The sequence below is a fragment of the Ornithorhynchus anatinus genome, chromosome X3 (genome assembly GCF_004115215.2).
Source record: "Ornithorhynchus anatinus isolate Pmale09 chromosome X3, mOrnAna1.pri.v4, whole genome shotgun sequence".
Classification (NCBI taxonomy): domain Eukaryota; kingdom Metazoa; phylum Chordata; class Mammalia; order Monotremata; family Ornithorhynchidae; genus Ornithorhynchus; species Ornithorhynchus anatinus.
Genome location: NC_041751.1, coordinates 32,120,066 through 32,133,992, shown reverse-complemented (window position 1 = coordinate 32,133,992; position 13,927 = coordinate 32,120,066).

Genomic DNA, 13,927 nt, shown 5'->3' with positions numbered 1-13,927 from the left:
GCGTGAATCCTTTGAGGACCCCCTGGCTGCAACAGCAATGCCACCGACGATGCCCCCACTAAAGCAAATCCCCCCCATCTTACTCTTCTCCCAGGTAACGCAGACATGGCAGCTGAAAGTGCCCCAGACTCAATTCCTCTGGTTGCTTCCTGATGTGCAGAAAGTCTCTGCTATTTCTCTGCCTAGGGAGGAAGGGGAAATAACAGGAATGGAAGGTAATAAGCCCCTCCTTGGGGTCAGAATTGGGGTTAGAGGTAAGAAGGGAGGGGAAGAAAACAAGATGGAGGGAAGAGAGGCAGGAGAAGAAAGAACAGACAGGAGAAACAGTAAGGGGAGAGAGGTCGAGAATGATCAGAAAAGGTCCACGTTGGGGGCAGTGGACCTCTAGTTTTCTAGAAAAGTTAAAGTCGATCAGTTCGTCGTGAGTAGGGTGATCGGTTTAGAGCAGGGGTCTGCAGACTATGTCGTGGGAGCCAAACCTGGCTCCTTAGTGGTCTTTGTTAAGCGCTTACTATGTGCGAGGCACTGTACTTGAAGCTGGGGTAGACACAAGCTATTCATGCTGGACGCAGTCCACGTCCCACCTGGGGCTCACAGTCTTCATCCCCATTTTGCAGATGAGGTAATTGAGGCACTGAGAAGTTAAGCGACTTGCCCAAGGACACCCAGCTGGCTCCCGGAGGAGACAGAATTAGAACGCTGCTCCTTCCGACTCTCTGAACCAAACGCGACTCTCAAGTCACGGGGAGGAACGCGGGGAAGGAAGGCATTTCAAAACTGCCACTGCCGTGACGGACAAGTTTGGACACATTTAAAAACATTTGATTCACAATGAAGTTAGCTATTTTAATGTGCGTTTAAATGGCATCCTTGGCTCTGGTTTGGTGTTTTAAAAAGAGTTATCAGCCCGTGAGTAGGGGGAGGAGTGTGGGAGAAGGACAGATTTATTTTAGGTGCAGCCTGTATTTCTCTTCTTTTTTTTAATTTAATAAAGCTGGGGTCAGAAGACAAGAGGCACTGAAAAGAAGGGGAAGGTGGAAGAGGAAGAACCTCGGCTTAAGAGAGAATAAATTCAGAGTTTGGGTACCAACAGGCCACATCATTAAAAATAATGTTGCCGGCTGTTTTCTACATGCCACTGGATTTCACGGATGGCTATGGAGGTTTGAGGTGGAATATTCTTTCAGGCCGAAATTCAGGGTTTAGCTCCGGGCAGGGCTGCTGGCTTTTGAAACCCCACCCTGCCCCTCCTTTTAAAGATTGTTGGGGGAAGCTGGAAGGTTTGCTATAGAGACCTTTGCAGCAGGAGAGGAGCGGAGTTTACAACAGGGAATGGATACCACAGATCCAGCAAAAGGGCGGGGCTCCTACGGCTGGTCCTGGGCCGACTAGCACACCGTCCTCTCCTCGCCCGTCCCCAATCCCTCCACCCCCAAAGCCAGGGCATCACATTTTCCCATTCCTACCCAGCTGTGAGGTGGAATTCTCTCCCTTCCATCTGGAAAAGGGAATGAGCGTGGCCTAGTGGAAAGAGCCCGGTCCTGGGAGTCCGAGGACTTGGGTTTAAACCTGGCTCTGCCTCTTTCTTGCTACGTGATCTCGGGCGAGTCACTTCACTTCTCTGGGCCTCGGTTTCCTCAACTGGGACCTGGGGATTCAATACCTGTTCTCTCTCCCACTTAGCCTGTGAATTGCAGGCATCAACCCCAGCACTCGGAACAGTGCTCGACACACAGTAAGGGGGAAGCAGCGTGGCTCAGTGGAAAGAGCCCGGACTTGGGAGTCGGAGGTCATGAGTTCGAATCCCGGCTCTGCCACTTGTCAGCTGTGTGGCTGTGGGCGAGTCACTTCACTTCTCTGTGCCTCAGTTCCCTCATCTGGAAAATGGGGATGAAGACTGTGAGCCTCACGTGGGACAACCTGATGACCCTGTATCTCCCCCAGCGCTTAGAACAGTGCTCTGCACATAGTAAGCGCTTAACAAACACCAACATTATTATTATTATTAACAAATACCCCTGAAAAGAAACCAAAAAAAGGTTTGAGGCAGCCATCCAGCCAGGGAGAGACGCAGCAAGGACAGACCGGGTTGCAAGCCCGGTGACAAGCAGAGACGGGGAACTCACTGTGGGCAGGGATTGTGTCTGTTTTTTGTTATACTGTACTCCTCCAAGCGCTTAGTAGAGTGCTCAATAAATATGAATGAATGACTGAATGAAATAAAGATACAAGGAGCAATGGGTGAGTGCAATTGTCCCTGATCCTGCTATTGGGACTGTTTTGTCTACTTTTATTAAAAAATACTAAAGACCTTAGGAAAATCTTTCTGACCTATTTTTCCCCCAGCCCAAAAGATATTCCCTTTAAAGATACTGCTCCCTGAAAAGGTAACAGAACACAGTTCCTCTTTGAAAAAAACAGCCTCCGCAATAACTCCACAATAACAATTAAACCAGTTGTCATTATCCCAGAAGAAGCAGTCATTTTCACAATATGGCAGGCAAATGGTGCTCTTCAGAAGAAACTGTGATTGCGCTTTTTTTTTTCCTTCTCAACAAGCAAAATAATCAGCAACGCAACCATGACTTTTCTGATAGTCTGTAACCCCTGACTTTCTAGTGATTCATTTTCCTCAATTCTTTCCTGGGCTGGAGGGACATTAACTTCGGCTGTTAAGTGAGGTCCTTACGATCTCTGTTGCAATCCCAGGCTCTTCTTGCCCTTGAACATACACACGTAGATTCCAATTCTAAAAGCTACAACTATGGAGATACTGCTTTTGAGGGCTTATTTTGCTTTTCCTGCCAGACGTAGAATTCCTGCCAGGTTTCTGTAGCACAGGGAAGATCTATTCGTCAGGGCTCTTAGGAGTTTTGTAAACTGCAATGCAACCCCCGTTTGCAACTTATCAATCCACCAATTGTATTTATTGAGCGCTTAGCCTGTGCCGAGCACTGTACTGAGCGCTTGGGGGAGTACAACAGAATTTGTGACACATTTCCTTCCCACAAGGAGCTTACAAGTCGGAGAGACAGATAATTATATAAATAAATAAATAAATTACAGCTATGTACCTAAGTCCCGTGGAGCTGAGGTGCATAAAGGGTGCAAATCCAGGCGTAAGGGTGATGAAGGGAGCGGGAGAAGAAGAAATGAGGGATTGGTTGGGGAAGGCTGCCTGGAGAAGATGTACTTTTCATAAGGTTTTGACAGTGGGGAAAGTGAGCGTCCGTTCGGGATGAAGGGGAGGGAGTTCCAGGCCAGAGGCAGGGCATGGATGCTAGTCGGGAGTGAGGTAGACAATGAGATCAAGGTACACTGAGTAGGCTGGCATTTAGAGGAGCGAAACGTGCAGGCTGGATTGTAGTAGGAGCGTCACGAGATGAGGTAGGAGGGGGCAAGGTGTTTGAGGGCTTTAAAGTCGAAGGTTTAAAATGGGGATTGAGACAGTGAGCCCCACGTGGGCCAGGAATTGTGTCCAACCTGATTTGCTTGTATCTACCCCGGTGCCCGGCACATAGCAAGCGCTTAACAAATACCATAATTATTATTATTGTCGCTATTATTCTGCCGGAACGTCACCATCGTTGTCTTCCAGAGAAATACCCATTGCTGCATATGAATAACTATCTGAGTCTTTAACCTAGAAGACTACACCACCAGCCCCTTGCCAGACGCAGTTTGTTAAATCGTTTGCGGTCCGCGTTGCCAGTATTAAGAAGGATATATTTTTAATCCTATGGTATCAATATTTCTCTAGGAAAAGATGCAATTCGACTGCAGGGCAAAACCTATCAGAGACTTTTCACTTCTTGACATTGAAAAGTCTGCCCTTGAGGTGGGGAATTTGCTCTGTATTCAATAACAGTGATGATACCCTGTTACAGGATAGTTCAATTCCGAGTGGACATTTCAGCCTACACTCGCGATTATGAAAAAAGACAAATGCGTTTAGTCTTTGCCACTTGGACAAATGGCAAAGCCACAGACCTTTTATTAGAAAATGGCTTCGGGGGAGGGAGAGGATTAGAGAGCTTTTAATATGTACTTTAGTTGTCACCCTGCTGTAGATTAAAAAAAAGAAACAGAAGTTATAGCAACCATTATCTGAGGCAATGCTCCTCACTTATTTCTCAAGTTGCCTGTTTGGCTGATACTCAGGAAGACGACCCAAGCTAGACCTTGGGAACCTTGGGGGAAACGCTTCCTCTTCACAGTGCGCAGCTCTTGCGAATACATACTAGACCTTCAGCCAGGACTGAATCAAGGCCCTGGGGGGCAAGTCTGAATCTAGAAATACTTGGGCCTGGGGACGGAGGGTCTCGTGAGCCCCCGTGTGACCCTCGACAGAGATGACGTCAGAAGCGTGGTGACGTCAAACACGGCACGGCCTGTGTCGACACACTGCTATGTACCCCTCCACTTGGATTACGATTCTTTCTCCCTTCACATCTCCCAGACCAGAAGAACTCCCACCAGCTTCAAAATCCATCAGAAAAAAAGAAAATTCACCCACACACAAATACCCTCCTCACACGATTCTGTCTCTGGAACCCAGATGTCAGGACATTCACCTTTCTGATGGAGACATTTTGGATTTTTCCAGCCCCCGCATCTTGTCCTCTCCACCCCCCTTCAGCTCTGGGTTCTAATCCCAGTTCTAGCGCTTATCTTTTTTTATGGTATTTTTTTAAACGCTTACTCTGTGCTGGGTATTGTACTAAGTGCTGGGGAAAAATACATGCTAATCGGGTTGGAAACAGTCCAGGTCCCACATGGGGCTCAAAGTCTTCATTCCCATTTTACAGAGGAGGGAACTGAGGCACAGAGAAGTAAAGCGACTTGCCCAGGGTCACACGGCAGACAAGTGGGAGAGCAGGTCCTTCTTACTCTCAGGCCCATGTTATTTCCTTTAGCCAACCAGCTTCTCACTACTCCCATTTATTATTACTAATGCTACCGTTAACTGCTATCAGTTAATCGATCAAGTGCACTGACTGAGCCCTTTCTGTGTGCAGAGCGCTGTACTAAGCCCTTGGGAGAGGGCAATATAATAACAGAGTCGGTAGACGTTCCCTGCCCACAAGAAGCTTACAGTCTCGAGGGAGAGGCAGACAATAATGCAAACAAATAAAATTACGGATGTGTATGTAAGTGTCGGGAGGCTGAGGTGGGAAATGAATAAAGGGAGCAGATCAGGATGATGCAGAAGGGAGTGAGAGAAGAGGAAGTGAGGGCTTAGTCGGGGAACGCCGCTTGGAGGAGATGTGCCTTCAGTAAGACTCTGAAGGTGGGCAGAGTAACCGTCTATTGCATAGAAAGAGGGAAGGTTTTCCATGCCAGAGGCGGGCGAGTGGTCAGCAGTGAGACAGATGAGATCGAGGTACAGTAAGTATTGCTCCTCCTCCTTCTCCTAGTACTCCTTCCCTTCTTAAGCGTAAGTTCTTCGATCTAATTTGTCTTGTCCTACAGGGGGTGAAATAGGCCTCAGAGGTATTTGGGTCCAAAATCAATAAAAGTAAAGGCAGGATGAAGAGCGGAGGCTGGATAAAAAAAGGGTAGAAAGAGACAATGGATGTAAAGGCCCATACTGTCGTAGAGGCGCATTTCAGAGGAAAGGAGAGTGGAAAACAGAGTTGGAAAAAGAGGCAAGAGACGGAGGAGTAGAAAATAAAACGAGAGGAAATATGCTCCTTTCATTCAATCGTTTAAAATCCCACTGTCAATACCTAAATTATGACCAACATCATGGTTGCCTAATTGAGATAGTTTCGATTGCACGGCAGAGCATAAGATGTAGCCTCCTGCCAGCAAAGAAGGATTGGCAATGGTCCACACAGCAATTCTTTCACGGACTGACATCTTTAGGTTTGAATTTGAATAATAGCTGGAGAGAAGTATGTCGGTGAAAGTGCTTCAAGTTTCATTGTGCTCACGAGCGCCCTTGAAAGGAATAAGAAGGAGGATTACAGAGGGAATAGTAGATCATAAGCTTATGATAAGAACGGAAGAGCTAAGAAAAACAACAAAAATATCTGAAGAAAAACGGAAGGGAAACTCCACAAAAAGCCAAGTTGAACGATGAGGGGGCCGGGGTGGGGGGGCCTGAAAAGTAATATTATAGTCTAAGAATCTGTGTTCCTTACAAAGTCAGTGATCCAGAATGCATGAGGCTGGACGTAGCTTAGATATAATAATAATAATGTTGGTATTTGTTAAGCGCTTACTATGTGCCGAGCACTGTTCTAAGCGCTGGGGTAGACATAGGGGAATCAGGTTGTCCCACGTGGGGCTCACAGTCTTAATCCCCATTTTACAGATGAGGGAACTGAGGCACAGAGAAGTTAAGTGACTTGCCCACAGTCACACAGCCGACAAGTGGCAGAGCTGGGATTCGAACTCATGAGCCCTGACTCCAAAGCCCGTGCTCTTTCCACTGAGCCACGCTGCTTCGTGTGCACTGAGCCACGCAGCCACGCTGATATCAGAATAGTCCAGAGAAGTGAATTTTATTTCAGCTGGCTGAAATGGGCAAAGATTGCACCTTGTGGACAAGAAATGTTTCTACCTACTCAATTACTTCGTACTCTCCCAAGAGCTCAGTACAGGGCTCAACACACAGTAAGCTCTCAGTAAATACCAGTCAGTCGATCGTATTTCTTGAGCACTTCCTGTGTGCAGAGCACTGTACTAAGCACTTGGGGAGTACAATACAACAATAAAAAAACACATTCCCCGCCCACGGACGAGTTTACAGTCTGGAGGGGGAGGTGGATAGTAATCAAAATAAGTATGGATGTAAGTGCTGTGGGGCTGGGAGTGGGGATGAATAAAGGGAGCAAATCAGGAAAGGAGGGCTCGGTCAGGGAAGGCCCCTTAGAGGAGATGGGCCCTCAGTAAGGCTTTGAAGTCGGGGAGAGTAAATGTCAGTCAGGTATGAGGAGGGAGGGCGTTCCAGGCCAGAGGCAGGGTGTGGGCGCGGGGTTGGCGACGAGGCAGATGGGTTTGAGGTACAGTGAGAAGGTTGGCATTAGAGGAGTGAAGTGTGAGGGCTGGACTGCAGTAGGAGAGCCAAGTGAGGTGAGGCAGGAGGGGCCCAGGTGATTGAGGGCTTTAAAGCCAATGGTGAGGAGTTTCTTTTTGATGCGGATTTGGATGGGCGACCTCTGGCAGTGACGAGGGAGTGTGAACGGCACCGAACCAGCCTCCCGCACACACTCTAATCAACGTCCCCCTGTGGGGACTTGGTTCCAGAGTGCCGGGCCTGAAAGTCATCCGTCGGTCCCGATGCGAAACTCCACCGTCATGATCAGAGGAAGCTCAGGGGGCCGAAATCCAGCACAGCTGCGCTCTCAACGAGAGCTTTATCCAGATTTTTAACCCACTCGGATAGTCACTTGGCTAGAAACTGTAAAACGTCCGATGTCACGGAATATGTAGCATCTGATAGGAAAGGGTCACTTAACAAGACAGCACTCAGGATGTAGTTTGTTTTTTGTTCATGGTATTTGTTAAGCACTTTCATTCATTCATTCAATAGTATTTATTGAGCGCTTACTATGTGCAGAGCACTGTACTAAGCGCTTGGGATGAACAAGTCGGCAACAGATAGAGACAGTCCCTGCCATTTGACGGGCTTACGGTCTAATCGGGGGAGACGGACAGACGAGAACGATGGCACTAAACAGCGTCAAGGGGAAGAACATCTCGTAAAAACCGATGGCAACTAAATAGAATTGAGGCGATGTACAATTCATTAACAAAATAAATAGGGTAACGAAAATATATACAGTTGAGCGGACAAGTACAGTGCCGTGGGGATGGGAAGGGAGAGGTGGAGGAGCAGAGGGAAAAGGGGAAAATGAGGCTTTAGCTGCGGAGGTAAAGGGGGGATGGCAGAGGGAGTAGAGGGGGAAGAGGAGCTCAGTCTGGGAACGCCTCTCGGAGGAGGTGATTTTTAAGTAAGGTTTTGAAGAGGGAAAGAGAATCAGTTTGGCGGAGGTGAGGAGGGAGGGCGTTCCGGGACCGCGGGAGGACGTGACCCGGGGGTCGACGGCGGGATAGGCGAGACCGAGGGACGGCGAGGAGGTGGGCGGCGGAGGAGCGGAGCGTGCGGGGTGGGCGGTAGAAAGAGAGAAGGGAGGAGAGGTAGGAAGGGGCGAGGTGATGGAGAGCCTCGAAGCCTAGAGTGAGGAGTTTTTGTTTGGAGCGGAGGTCGATAGGCAACCACTGGAGTCGTTTAAGAAGGGGAGTGACATGCCCAGATCGTTTCTGCGGGAAGATGAGCCGGGCAGCGGAGTGAAGAATAGACCGGAGCGGGGCGAGAGAGGAGGAAGGGAGGTCAGAGAGAAGGCTGATGTGCCAGGCACGTGCTGAGCTATGTGCTAGGCTATGTGCTAAGTGCTGGGGTAGATATAAGATAGGCAGGTTGGACACGATCCGGGTCCCTCGTGGGGCTCAGAGTCTTCGCCCCCATTTTAAAGGTGAGAGGCAACTGAGGCACAGAGAAGTGCAATGACTTGCCCAAGATCACGCAGTAGACAAATGGCGAGGCTGGGATTAGAAGCCAGGTCCTTCTGGTTCCTGGGCCCATTTATTTATTAAACCATCTTACAGGTGATTAATACAAATAAAAGAAACAACCAACAGATTAATGCCTTAATACGATTTTAATGACCCACTCATTCCTTTTATCTTTGTTCTTAGGCCATTAAAAAGTAAATCTTTCTTTCCTATTACAAAAGGTTGCTACTGATGGTAAGGTGCTGCCCATGAAGGTAAGTCTTTGCTGTGCTGACGAAGTTGCGATCTGCTACACCTAATGAATTTTCCCATTTGGTCTTCTGGCCTCTTGACTCACTGGAAGCTTCATGGAGAGGGAATCCTCTCCTTGCTCAGTTATAATGTACTCTCCCCAGCACTCAGCACATGGTCAGCGCTCAATACCATTGATTGATTGATTATTGTTACTCTGTCGTCTTCCAGCAGTCTGCTACTCTATCATCTTGATGGTCCTTCCCTGTATCTTCTCCAGCTGTAATATGTCCTTCCTAACATGTCCCTTAGAACCACACGGTGTATTCCAAGGGCCAAAATATCACTATATTACACGGAAGCCACGCCGTACCTTCTCACGTGGCTTTCTCTCCCCTAAGTGATGACGCCCAACATTCAAATGGCCCGGTAGCCTGCTGCCACCAATTGGAAAACTGACTTAAAAGCGCGGTTGGCGATCCAATCAGTGCCTTGAATTGTGAGGCAGAGCTCGAAGCCCATTTATCAGCTAGTTTTTGGTTTTTTTAACGGTATCTGTTAAGTGCTTACTAGGTGTCAAGCGCTGTTCCGTGCACTGGGGCAGGAGAAACAGCGTGGCCTGGTGCGCAGAGAAGAAGCCCGGGAAACAGAAGCCCCGGTTTCCGATCCCGGCTCCACCACCTCTCTGCTTGGGCAAGTCACTCAACTTCTCGGTGCCTTAGTCACCTCATCTGTAAAATGGGGATAAACACTGTGAGCCCCAAGTGAGACGTGGACTGTGTCCAAGTGGATTAGCTTGTATCTATTAGCTTAATACAGTGCCTGGCATATAGTAAGTGTTTAATACTGTAAAAAAAATAATAGGGGGACCTCACAGGCTAAATAGGAGGGAAAAGATGTATTGAGTTGTTGAGTTGAGGAAACCGAGGCACAGAGAAGTTAAATGACTTGTCCAAGATCACGCAGCAGGCAAATGACGGAGCCGGGCTTAGAATCCAAAGTCCTCTGGCTCCGAGGCCTGGACCCTAGCCACTAGGCTAGGCTGCTTCTCAGGTCGTTGGAATCTGGGTCCTGTTCCTTGAGCTGTAAGTGCTCACACTATGCTCCCAATTTCAAAGCCTTATTAAAAGCACACTTCCTCCAAGAGCCCTCTCCCTAAACCCTCATTCCTTCTTCTCCCACTCCCTTCTGCGTCACCCTTGAACTGGGATTTGCACCCTTTATTCACCCCTCCCTCGGCCCCACAGCAACTTATGCACAAATCCCTGCCCACTTAATTCCCACCTTCTGAAAGTTTCCGCGTTCTAATTTGGTAGCGCTCTTGCTTGTTTGAGGAACAGTGCACGTGTCATCTTAGTCAGGTTGAGAAGAGTGATTCTGGGGTTCCTTCCCCCATCCTCACGCCGGTAAAGAAAACTGTCAGTGCTTGAAAGTTTGTGTCACATTAACTTCTTTTTTTATCCACAGCCTAGTAGATTACCATAATTGCTTGAAGTAATTAGAAGGAGGAAAATACAGAAAATTGTTGCTGAGGGCACGTTTGAACTTAGGTGACACCTAGCACATCGTAGGGAGGAGTCAAAGTCAAAATGGGAAAAGTTGGAGATTTCCCCCCGGTTAATACTAATAATAATAATGATGATGATGATGATGCTGGTATTTTTAAGCACCATGTGCCAAGCACTATTCTGAGCACTGGGGTAGATTCAAGTTAATCAGGCTGGACTCAGTCCCAGTCCCACACGGGGCTTACTCTCTTAGTCCCCATATTACAGACGAGGTCACCGAGGCCCAGAGAAGTGACTTCCCCAAGGTCACACAGCAGATATGTGGCGGAGGTAGATTGGAACCCAGGTCCTTCTGGGTTCTAGGTGCTTGGGACATAGTAAACACATAACAAATACCACAGTTATAATAAACAGCTATTATCTTTTCAGTTTCTTGAGGTCAGGGCGCAGATCTCGTTCTTTCGTAACTACCCTCTGCCCCTGTTGAAACCAGGCACTCCGAAAAATCACCCTAACATCTAACAAGATGTTGCCAATTCCAAGTTGAGATTCAGAGGACATGAGTAGAAACTAAAAATCAGGATTGGTGAGACATTTGAGGAACAGTGACATTTAGACCAAATGCATTTTCCTAAAATCCTCAAAGAAATGAGAGCTGATAGAGGGAAGAAAGCTACCGGATTCTCTGGAGGCACCTGTCTCCGAACCACTACTAGCTCTAAAGTCTCTTGGAGCAAGAAGAATGCTTTCGGGCTGATTGATTGATCTGCCAACCCTGAGAGGGTGAGATTTATTATTCCTAAGTGAGTGATGGATTCACGGATTCAGCCGGGAGAACAGTATCATTAGCCAAGCCAAGAATTAAAAAAAAAAAAACAACACCCCATTAAACACAGCCTGCCCCAAATCTGTCCTTACTTTACTTTTCTCTAGGCTTTCTATGTAGTCATTTGCCAACTAATCTAACCCACTCAACATAACTGTATGTGCTTTATATAATAGTAAAACCTAGGGGATGCGAAGAAAATATAAAAGGAAAAAAAATGTTTATCCCTCCAGCAACTACTTTCTCTCTGACAACCTGAACAGCTATCTCATGGACCCCATCTTGCTTACACTCCGACTCTTTTTCCACACAATTAATTAATTCTTTACACCTCCTATCAACTGCTCAGATACTGATCATTTTCCTAATTAACTTCAGGAAACCATTATGCCTACGTTTTTTTTTTTTTAAGGCTTCATGCCTCTGATTACTTAAAGGAGCCACATGTGGAAATGGTCTTTTGTTCTGTTTTGCGTTGGTGTTTCTGGATAGAGAAGAGCAGCAGTTACTGTCAGCAAGATTTTCTCTTTACTAATTTTGGCAATGTGTGTTTGTGTACTACATATATATACATATATACATACATGTATATATGTGTGTATATATATATATATATAAAATTGTGGTATCTGTTAAGCAGTTATTATGAGCCAAGTACAAGTATTCCCCTCCTCTTCCTCTCCAATAAAACAGCTATCACCCTGTTCCGAGCTCTCGTCGGATCGTAGCTAGACTAATGCATCAGCCTCCCTGTCTCCAGCCTCTCCCCCGCTTCAGTCTACACCGCCTTGTGCTTGGTAACACCTAACAAAAAATTCTTCACACTTGGTTTCAAGAATCTCAACCAACTCGCGTCCTCATAAAAATATCAGTTCTTTTCAGCAGTTATGCCCTTGCTCTTTGTTCCGATCAACAAGCCTTCCGGCCGTACCTCTCTCCGGTCTCTTCCTCCTCCGTCCTCTGGACCATGTTGTTCCCTGGCACTGGGGGTCGGAGGACCTGGGTCCTCATTCCGGCTCCGCCGCTTGCCTGCTGTGTCGACCTTGGTCAAGTCACTTCTCCGGCCTCAGTTTCCTCACCTGTAGAATGGGGATTAAAGATCTTTTCTCTCGCTGACTTAGACCGTGAGCCCCATGTAGTACAGGGACTGTGCCCAACCTGATTATCTTGTATCTACCCCAACGTTTAATACAGTCCTGGCTACACGGTAAGCACTTAGCAAATGCCACTATTATTACTATCACTGTTATTAAGTATAATAACCCCTCCCCTCTGCAAATCTGACAGATCAGAGCCCTCCCCAGATTCAACATCCTCCTAAAACCCCATGTCCTACAACAAGCTTTCCCCCATTATTATATTTTTTGTGGTATTTAAGTACTTACTATGTCCCAGGCAATGCTCTGTCCATAATAAGCACTCAACAGATATCATTGATTGATTGATTGATTTGACTTCCCAAACCTTTAGTAGAGTGGATTGCACCTAGTGAATGATCAATAACTATTATTATTACTACTATTATCACTCACCTTCCCACCCAAATCCCTTTCCCCACCTAACTTTGCCATCACAGTTGACAACACCACCGCCCTCCTTGTCTCTCGAGACCATAAACTTTGGCCTTATTCTCTCAACTCCCCCTCTCTCTTTCATCGCCTTGTATTCAGTCGTCACTATATCCTGTCACTCCTTTCTCCACAACATTTCTAGAACCTATTCCTTGCTCTCTCTCCAAACTGCCATCACACTGGTACAGAGAAGCAGCGTGGCTTTGTGGAAAGAGCACAGGCTTGGGCTTCACAGGACATGGGTTCTAATCCCGGATGCGCCACCTGTCGGCTATGTGACCTTGGGCAAATCACTTCACTTCTCTGTGCCTCAGTTACCTCAACTGTAAATTGGGGATTGAGACTGTGAGCCCCAAGTGGGACAACCTGATTACCCTGTTTCTACCCCAGTGCTTAGAACAGTGCTTGGCACATAGTAAGCGCTTAACAAATGTCACAATTATTAATTATTATTATTACAGGGACTTGTCATATCCTGCCCCGAGCACTGCATCATCTTTGCTGATCTCTCTGCCTCTAGTCTCTCCCTTTCACAGCCCATACATACTGCGCTCTGCTAAAAAGCGGTTCAGCAATCATTTCCCCATTTGTCAAAAAACTCCAATCGTTGCCTATTCCTCTCTCGATCAAGGAGAAATTCCTCACGTGGGCTCTTCAACACTCAATCAGCTTTCTCCTGCCTACCGATCCACTCTCTTCTCCCATTACAGCCCAGCTCGCGCTCTTCTTTCCTCTCAAGCTAAAGTATTCACTAGGGCTTTAATTCATCTCCCGCACCGTCAGCCTCTCGCTCAGGCCTCTCCAATTCCCCATCTGGAACGCTCTCCCATTCAGCAATCTCCATCTTCAGAATCCTTTTGAAATCACATCTCCTCCAGGAGGTGTTCCCTGATTCACTTCTCATCTCCCCATCTCCAACTGCACAGAAGCATTCCACCCCGCCTAAGCACTTAAGTACTCCCAACCCCCATAACACTTACGAACTCGTTAATAAATAATTATAGTATTTGCGAAGTACCTACTCTGTGCCGAGTACAGTACCAAGCGTTCTGCTGGATACAGAATAATCAGATCAGAAACAGTCCCCGTCCCAAATGGGGCTCACGGTCTAAGAGAGGGAACAGTTATCGAATCCCCATTTTATAGATGAGGAAACTGAAGCACAGAGAAGTTCAATGACTTGACCAAGGTCACCCAGCAGACAAGTGGCGGAGCTGGGATTAGAACGCGGGTCCTTTTAAATCCCACGTTCTACCCACCAGGCCATG